Raw genomic sequence first — 10,050 nt, forward strand, 5'->3', positions numbered from 1 at the left:
CGTTGTTTAAAGCCTTTCACCGTCAGTCTAATGCAATTCTCTGTTTCCCGCCATTTCTAGTTATTTTATCTGGTTCCTTTCTCCTTTTGCAATTCTCTTCATGATGGTTCTAGTGACATGACATGCACGCATAATTCTCAGCCTGGTTTTATAAGTCAGTTTGGTAATGATGCAATAAAACAATGTTAAAGATGTAAGGACAGTCGAGGGATTTTGAAATCTCTTCAAACCCATATCAAGTGAAACTGCGGGGCAGATTGAACATAAATACTGTTAAAATGCATCATGCCGCATCGGTTTGAAGCCAAGGCAAGAGTGCCCCAGATCTACAGGGACCGATCGTGGTACCAGGATTGTTGTCTAATGGTGTTGGGTAATTGACAAATACAAAAGGCAAATATGTGAATATGGTTAGTAATTCTGGTGCAATCAAAAGATGTTGTGTGTTTTCCTTAGCTTGTTTAACTGCGCAGTTTGTACTTGGTATCTTTTGAAGATTGGAATGACGAAGGCATTTTTATTCTGCTATCCAAACACTTTGTCCTTTGTTACCCCTTTGAGCCTCGATTATTTTCTTGCATACCCCTCTTTCGGAATCAGTAATCAGACTCGCAAGTTCGAATGGGGAAGTAAATGGAGAAACAAGAGAAAAGCAGTGAAAAAAAAAAGAAAGAAAACAAAGGAAGAGAAAAGAAAAGAAAAGCAAAAGGGGAAAGAAAAGAAAAGAAGAGAAGAGAAAAGAAAAAGTGAAAAGAGAAAAGAGAAGAGAAGGAAAAGAAAAGAATGAAAAGAAAGGAAAAGAAAAGCGGAAGAAAGATCGCAACAATCAAAGTAGTCGCCTGAACTACGTTTGACTTGATCCCGAAAGGGTACGTAGGCAGCCTCTCTCTGAGGTTCAGTCACACCGAAATAAAAGTCCAAAGTCCCCAAGGAGGAAACTGGGGCAGAAGTTGTGGTTGTTGTGGGAAATCTGATTCCGAAAGTTGTAATTTTGAACCCATGTTGAATTGTTTCGAGCCTTTGATACCCTTTCTTTCTAACCCTATCCAAAAGCCCACATTACGGTCCAAAGGAAGACCTTCTGATCAGTCTTCGAGAGATGCCGGGTCAAGCGAATAGAGGTGAACCATATCAAGGGCAACACGCCGGTCCAAACAAGGGAAACGAAGAACGAGAGAGTCTTGATGAAAAATCATCACAGGTACCGCGAGGCGATGAAAGCTGAGAGAGATCAAAATGAGAGAGTCTTATTGGTGAAAACCTTCACGGGCACCATAAGGCGACGGTGAGTTGAGAGAAAAATCAAAATGAGAGAGGCTTGATGGCGAAAACCCTTCGGGCACTACAAGTCGAATAAGGATTGTGAATCGGATCGGGCAAGCGGAGCATTGAAGCCCAGTTTCACGGCAAAAGGTACAACAAGAGCTGAACATCAGATTTGCTAAACAGAGTAGGCTGCAGGTGCATGCAAGGTCGTTAGAGTCGGTATCCACATATGATGGATTGCTACTCTGTAGGTTTCTTGTTAGGAATCGTCTCTCTCCATTACCCTTTACTCCAATCCTCCCACTTTGTTTTACTCCTTCGTCCTGGGTCGGTTGTTCAAAACAAGTGAGAAATGACATCAAAATCTGCCACCAAGCTTTCCAATTAAACAACACGGCACCTGGTGTGCACATAAAGGCGTCAAGACAGGAGAAAACCGCAGGCACACCGAGTTGGCCACAATCAACATGCTTTGGGATTCGTGCGAAATACAAGGGTCTGATTTAGGAACAATGCAACAGATGAAGGGTTGGTATAACACAAAGTTTAGCATCAATTACACAAAGGCTCGGTATATGTTAATTCATGAACAATGCAACAGATGAAGGGTTGGGTGAACAGCTCAGAGATATTTTCTGTGGTAAGATTGACAAAAGGTGGTTGAACAGTGACAAGCAGGGTCTTCAAGTGGAAATCAAAGTTATCAGGGCGAGTGAAGGAACAATAGATCTTGAGGCCAAAGCCAGTGATTTAAATCAGGAAAGAACAACATGTGCGCTGAGTTGGTAACAATCAATATGCTTGGGAGTCCATGTGAAACACAAAGGTTTGGCACATATCAATTAAGGAACCACGCAACAGACAGAGGGTGTTTTGGTGAACGGATCAGAGGTAGTCTCCGTCAAGGGTAGCAAAGAAAGTGGTTAGTCAATAAACAAGCAAGATCTTCGAGGGGGAATCAGTTATCGTGACAAGTGAAAGAACAATAAACTCAAGGTTAAAGCTAGTGGTCAAGAAAGAACATCATATACACAAAGCAGGGACAACAGACATGCTGCGGGATTCATATGAGACATGAGGATTGGGGAGATGACCGTTCATGCAATGCAACAAATGGAGGATGATGGGCCACCTTCGAAGTTCAAGGCCACAAACCAACCACCAAATTTTAAACTCACAAGTTTCCGTTGTTTGAAACAGGAACAAAGCAGTACAAGAAAGTTGGTTCAACAGTAAGGGAACAAGAAAGGAAAGAAAAGAAAAGGAACAAGAGGAGAACCGACAAAAGGGAAGTTTTTCAAATCATTGACATTTGCCATTACTTTTCACAATATTTCCTCCTAGGAAAATAGACCTAGTCTGATGAATTTTCTCCTAGGATCAAAATCTTAGTTTGATGAATCTTTCTCCTAAGATAATGAAATCTTAGTCTGATGAATTATCTCCTAGGATCAAAATCTTAGTCTGATGAATCCTTCTCCTGAGATAGTAAACCTAGTCTGATGAACCTTCTCCTGGGATCTAAATCTTAGTCTGATGAAACTTTCTCCTAAGATAACCAAAATGGACCTAGTCTGATGAATTCTCTCCTAGGATCACATCTTAGTCTGATGAATCTTTCTCCTGAGATAGTAAACCTAGTCTGATGAACCTTCTCCTGGGATCTACATCTTAGTCTGATGAAACTTTCTCCTAAGATAACCAAAAACATACCTAGTCTGATGAATTTTCTCCTAGGATCTACATCTTAGTCTGATGAAACTTTCTCCTAAGATAAACAAAAACAGACCTAGTCTGATGAATTTTCTCCTAGGATCAAAATCTTAGTCTGATGAATCCTTCTCCTGAGATAGTAAACCTAGTCTGATGAACCTTCTCCTGGGATCTACATCTTAGTCTGATGAAACTTTCTCCTAAGATAACCAATAGTCTGATGAATCCTTCTCCTGAGATAGTAAACCTAGTCTGATGAACCTTCTCCTGGGATCTAAATCTTATACTTTTCAGCAATCAGGGAAAAGGGAATACTTTTCAAGCTTCAGCAGTAGGCGCCCACCTGGAGAACAAGGGAAGTATAATTTAAATTTTAGCTTTTAATATTTGTTAACATAATGCGCCCAGCGACCAAACTGGGGCAGAAAATTTTCTTTGTTTGTTTTGTTGCAGTCAGGAGCCCACCTGGAGAACAAAGGAATACTTTTTCAAGCGTTGCAGTCAGGAGCCTACCTGGAGAGTAGGGAATACATTTCAAATGTCAGCGGTCAAGCATCACTCGGAGGAATGGCGAAACATCTCCAATCACAATGCAAGGCAACAACGCAAGAATACCAGCGGAAGAATACAAGTTCAAGGCAACACAAAGAGCAAGTTAGAAGACATAGATAGAACTATTCTTGTAATTCATAGATCATAGCTTAGACTAGCTTCTTTTTATTTTTACTCGGTGTAATAAGGAGGTCAGCGAGCAGTAGCAGCAACAACAGCAATGAAGTCACAGCTCCTGGTAGTCCCAGCTACCAAACCTTCCAGAACTACACTGACCTGATTCCTTTATAGCCAAGGATATGTAGGCAACCTTTGAAGCAAGGTTCGGTCAGACTCTTTCAAAAAATGCTTCCCATGGAGTTTCAAACGGGCAAAAATCCCTCATGTTGCTCACTTTATCTTCGCACGAAAACTCTTCATGTTTTCGAGCAAAGAGGGGCAGCTGTAAGCACGTGATTTTTGCGCTATATAAAATATTCCTACAAAATCCAAGAAAATAGATTTTTTCCTTAGTTATTTACAATTTTTAGGATTTTTTTTTATAGATTTTATTAATTGTTTGCATTCTTCTTGCATGTTTAAATTTTATTTAAATCCTAAAAAAAATATCAAAATATCACGCATGATATTTAGGCCTTACTTTTACATTTTTAGGATTAATCGATAGCTACTTGCTTTATAAAAATTTAAAAATCACAAAAAATGCTTCATTTTACACCTTTTCTTTTTATTAATTTTTCTCTTTTAATTTAGGATTAAGTAGCTTTTATAATTTTATATTTAGTATAATTTTATGTTTTTAGGATTTTTAACCCATTCTCATTTTCATTCACTCATGTGCACACACTCTCCTCTACTTATTCTCAAACACACCCCATCAGCAAAAAAAAAATGAGAGGAGCAATCAACTCTGAACAAATACACAGGATCCTATCGTCCCGATTCTTCTTCTTCTGATTTGGACAAACCGGTAGAGAACACCAAAAGAGATCCCTTGTGGATCGTCTTCTTCGAGCTCCCATCTGTTTTGCTTCTCTCGACCTATTCCACTGATCGAACATTCAGCATCACCATAGCCATGGATCTTTGGGAAACTTTGCTCGCTTGGCTTCGAAGTGTTTAGGTCCAAGATCGGAATCAAATTTAGGCAAAATTCTGGATTTCTCTTTCTCTTCTGGATCCGTTTTCGTTTCTAAAGTTCATTGAGGGTCTACGTCGAAGTTTTCCGGTCAAGTTTGGGGCCCTGGTCGTGTTCTTACGTAGTCACTGTAATTGAAGAGATTTCTGGTTTAAAGTGATTTTAAGGTCTGTTTGTCAAGCATTATTTTAGCTGTTAGAGTTGAAAAGCCGTTGAATCCTGCTGCTGTACTGCTGATTTGCTGCGTTTCCTCTTCCGTTCAGATTTTTTTTGATTTGTTATTGAGCTATGTTCTCTTATGTATTTTCCAGATCTTGGTGTAGTATAAAAACAAGACTACTTGGTTTGGATTTGTCTGCAGTGAGTTTAGTCTCAATTTGAATCAAAATGCTAGACACATATACTAACTGAAACACCATTGTTGGATATTGTTTTTTTTTGCTTGAGTTTAAAATTTTGGTTGTTAATACTAATGTAACATTTCTTGGTTTTCGGGAGTTTGAGATATGGTTTTGGTTCAGATTTGCGGTGAAGTAGATTGCAAATAAGTAATGATTCAAACATGTAGTTTCTGCTAGAATTGTTTCGGCCTTTACTCTTATCCCTCTTGTTAATTTTTGTTTAGTTCTTTTAGTTTTAGTCTCATCTGTTATAGCTTCAATTAGGATTGTGCTAAAGTTGTTTTCCGCAAGCCTATTCCATAATTCAGGAGCCTCACCACCAACGATCTCAAAGTAGTCTAGAAATAATTTGTGGATACCCGTAGTTTGCTTCAATTGAGTAAGGCCTTTTGGTTAGAAAATTGGAGTGCGCCGCGCCAAATAAAATCTCAAATGCGTAGCCCTTGTTTAATTATTTCTTTTAAAATCTTTAGAACTTGGGACGTGCCATTTAGCGAACTTCCATGGCCTCCCGCAAAGTTAACAACGCGTAGTTGCTTTAGGCGCGTTATTTTAATCATATTACCTTCTTAAATACGGGTGCACATTTATGTGACCCAAATCCAAATCTCAACGAAGTTGAAATGTGCCAAAAATCACGGGCGTACTGGTGCGACGTGGTTCGAGATACATTTTCACGACGTTGCAATTCTTATTAAAATATAAAAATAAAAGCAGGTTACTAATAAAAGGCACATAAGTTAAAACATGTATTAAAAATCAGATTCTTAGCCAATTATAATAATTTAAGCGACCGTGCTAGAACCACGGGATCCGGGGGTGCCTAACACCTTCCCTCGGGTCAACAGAATTCCTTATTCAGAATTTCTGGTTCGCAGACTCCAACTGGGAAGTCGAAATCTTCCTCGATTTGGGATTCAAGTTAAACTGGTGACTTGGGACACCAAAAGTCAATCCTATCCCAAGTGGCGACTCTAAAAATCAAATAAATAATCCCATTTCGAATATGTCACTTTAAATGAAAAAACTCCCTTATACATTTATCCTTCGGGGTAGGTGTGTAAAAAAGGAGGTGTGACAATATCTTCCTCACGTGCATCTCATATGCAATGGTTAATAAACACTGTGTTTCACCAGATGGACCAGGTCCATCACTGAGTTCATTTGTCAATCTTCAAAACTTCAACTGAACTTGGGCCAACACTAGACTCCAAGGACTACAACTTTCATGCTTTGCTCATCTCCCAGTTCCTTATAGAGTACAAGATATATGCTTCCAAAGTCAGCCCTGTGCAACACAAATTTCTTCGTCACAATTTCCAAACTCTTCCCGGATAGGCTATAGTGTACCACTCATAACTTTTTGTACACAACTCCAAATACCAAATGGTTTAACTTTCTAAAAACTAGACACACAGTATTACAACTTTCATTTTTGGGTCATCTCCAAATTCTTATAGATTGCGAGATACAAACTTTCAAAGTCGGGTTAGTGCAGCAGAAACTTTCTTCTACGTGATCGCGGAAGGCCTTCCGCGATCGTGAAGCACTTGCCATTTTCTCCCACTTTACTCATTGCTATCGCGACCAATTCCCCACGATCGCGTAGCATACTCCTGTAGCCAAAAACCAGCAGCTAAAATGGCCTAGAAATGGCCCGAAATTACCCCGAAACTCACCCAAGCCCCTCGGGACCCCATCCGAACATACCAACAAGTCTCAAAACGTATCACGGACTTAGTCGAGGCTTGAAATTACATCAAACAACGCTAAAAACACGAATCACACCCCAATTCGAGTCTAATGCAACTGAGAAATTCTAATTTCTACATTCGATGCCAAAACCTATCAAATCACGTCCGATTGACATCAAATTTTGCACACAAGTCACATTCGACATTACGGACCTACTACAACTTCCCGAATTGGATTCCGACCCCGATATCAAAAAGTCCACTTCCGGTCAAACTCCTCAAAAACCTTCAAATTTCTATCTTTAGCCAAATGACTCCAAAATGACCCGCGGACTTCCGAATTCACTTCCGATCGCGCTCCCAACACCATATCCGCCATATGAAGCTATTCCCAGACTCGGAATCCCAAACAGTCATTGATAACACTAAAATACATTTCAACCCAAACTTATGAAGTTCCTCCAAAATGCTAACTTCCACATTAGGTGCCGAAACATTCTCGGGTCTTCCAAAACCCGATCCGGACATACGCCCAAGTCCGAAATCATCATACGAACCTGCTGGAACCTTCGAATCCCGATTCCGAGGTCATTTACTCAAAAATCCAATCTCAGTCGATTCTCTCAACTTAAAGCTTCCGAAATGAGAATTCTCTTTCCAAATCAACTCCGAACTTCCCGGAATTCAATTCCGACCATGCATATAAGTCATAATACCTGAAATGAAGCTGCTCATAGCCTCAAACTGCTGAACGACGCGCTAGAGCTCAAAACGACCGGTCAGGTCGTTACATTCTCTCCCACTTAAACATACGTTCGTCCTCGAACGTGCTAAGAACTGCATTAGAGTTGTCTGAGATCACAGTTAAACTCCTTGTGCACCTACCCGTGCTACCACAACTGAGTTGATCACATTAGCTTGAGCAAATACGAAGATATTCTCTTTTAATCAAACAAATGAGCCTTAGAGCTCAGTTTCAACATCCGAAATTCCCAGCCAGGCCTGCTTTCAACATATGAACATCGTATCAATCACCACATGAACCGGGAGAGACCTGATTCATAACCAACCGGGTAAGAGTAGCGGCATTAGAAATACACATTCAATCCTAAACCACCGCACCCTGCGATATCTGACAGTTGTATCTCCAATACTATTTCGCAATATCTTGCAGCATAACACCGGCGAAGTTCAATTAGGACAACGACACCTCATCGTAGAAGAAGGCTCCACCACGCTCGTAAATACCAAGTCTCGTTACTCCACCATCCCACATTTGACCATTCTTAGTCTGATTGCCTTTCCCTTGCCGGGGATAAAATACCGAATTCTCTAGATTATGCACTAAGTAAACCTCCCTTCAAGTCATTCATTGCACCGACACGTAGGCAACGTCCTACCATCATATCAATACCGCGGAACAATAGTTTATAGCATCATGGCAACTTGTGCCTAGCTTCAGAGCTCTCAGAAGTACCGCTACTGAGCTGAAACGACAGAATATCCTTTCACAAGGCGACGATAATAGCTCAGACAACTATGCATGGAAAAACACCCCGCACTGCATCGGTAGTACCATTACAATCCATCAATTTTCGATTTATAAGAAGCGGTTCGCGTCGCACAAGATTGAATAGGAAGGAATTAAAGACATAAGCCTCCATGGATCAAATCGCACAATGAGGAATCAAGAAGGGAAGTACTCCTAACAGTCCTGCAGCCTCCCGAGAATAAGTACAGACGTCTCCGTACCGATCCGCGAGACTCTACTAGACTTGCTCATGACTCGTGAGACCCTAGGAACCTAGTGCTCTGATACCATGCTGTCACGACCCAAAATTCACTATGGGTCGTGATGGCGCCGGACACCATTGTCAGGCAAGCCAACCATAAATACTTAATTAAATTCTCAGTTAAATAATTGTAAAAACTCGGATTTTCCTTCAATTTTACTAGTAAAAGATACTCATTTCAAATTAAATATGAAAGTCAAGAGATCAATACAAAATACCCCATAATAATCCCAGAACCCGGTGTCACAAGTGCATGAGCAGTTACGAGGGAATAAAATAAAATACAGTAAATGTCCGGAGTACAAGGTGGACAGAAATAAAAATACAGCACAATACTCTGAAGGAGACTCTGCGGGCTGCGGGCCGTCTCGATAAATGCAGCTCACCTAAGTCTCCGTACCAACCATGCCGCTATGCTACTAAGCCGCTAGCCACACCTGAACCTGTGCAACAAAATGCACAGCAAGTGTAGTGTGAGTACGAAAACAACGTGTACTCAGTAAGTATCCCACCTAATCTCGAAGAAGTAGAGACGAGAGGTCGACTTCGACACTTACTAGTGGTCCAATGATGATACATCAGTAATATAACAAGTCGAGGGTTTACATAAACATGAATGTAATTCAATAGAGTGAAGAAAGTAAACAATTCCTTCTTTATTATGAAAATATCCAATTTCCATTTTCATCAATTATACATATATTCTCAAGCCGGGAAGAAGCAATATCAACTTCAATAAAGTTCAAGGCAAGCAATACAAGCATGCACAATTCATGCCATGGACGTACGGCCCGATTCAACAATATTTAAATTGTGCACTGTCAGAGGGTCGAATGGCGCGAACCATAGATGCATCTATTACCCCGCTCGCGAATCATACATGCGACGCCGTCAAATATAAATAAACAATCACCCTGCTCGCGAATCATACATGAGACGCAGGTACACAAAGAAACACACATTTTTAATAGTCAATCAAGACTATTATGAAGTTTAACTCTTTTAGAAAGTCATTTGCCACTTCGATATGATTTAAGCAATTTAAACTAAGAATAAGGTTAGAAGTATTACAAGTAAAGCATGCTTTTGGGTCCTAGACTACCCGGACATAAACATAATAGTAGCTACGCATGGACTCTCCTCACCTCGTGCGTACGTAGCCCCCGTAAATAGCAGCACATATGCAATTAATTCACCTATGGGGACAATTCCCTCTTACAAGGTTAGAAAGGAGACTCACCTCGCTCCGAAGTTCCAAAACCGGCTTCCAAGCCCTTCTGACGACTCAAATGTATGCACAACGCTCCAAAACTAGCCAATAAATGAGAAAATCTATAAATATATACTCTAATACTTACAACAATTCAATTTAGATAAATTCCTAACTCCGTTCGAAAAGTTGACAAAATTGCCCTCGGGCCCACGTGCCCGGATTCCGAAAAACTCACAAAATCCAACAACCCATTCCGATACGAGTTCAACCATACCAATTT

The sequence above is a fragment of the Nicotiana attenuata genome, chromosome 5 (genome assembly GCF_001879085.1).
Source record: "Nicotiana attenuata strain UT chromosome 5, NIATTr2, whole genome shotgun sequence".
NCBI classification, from domain to species: Eukaryota; Viridiplantae; Streptophyta; class Magnoliopsida; order Solanales; family Solanaceae; genus Nicotiana; species Nicotiana attenuata.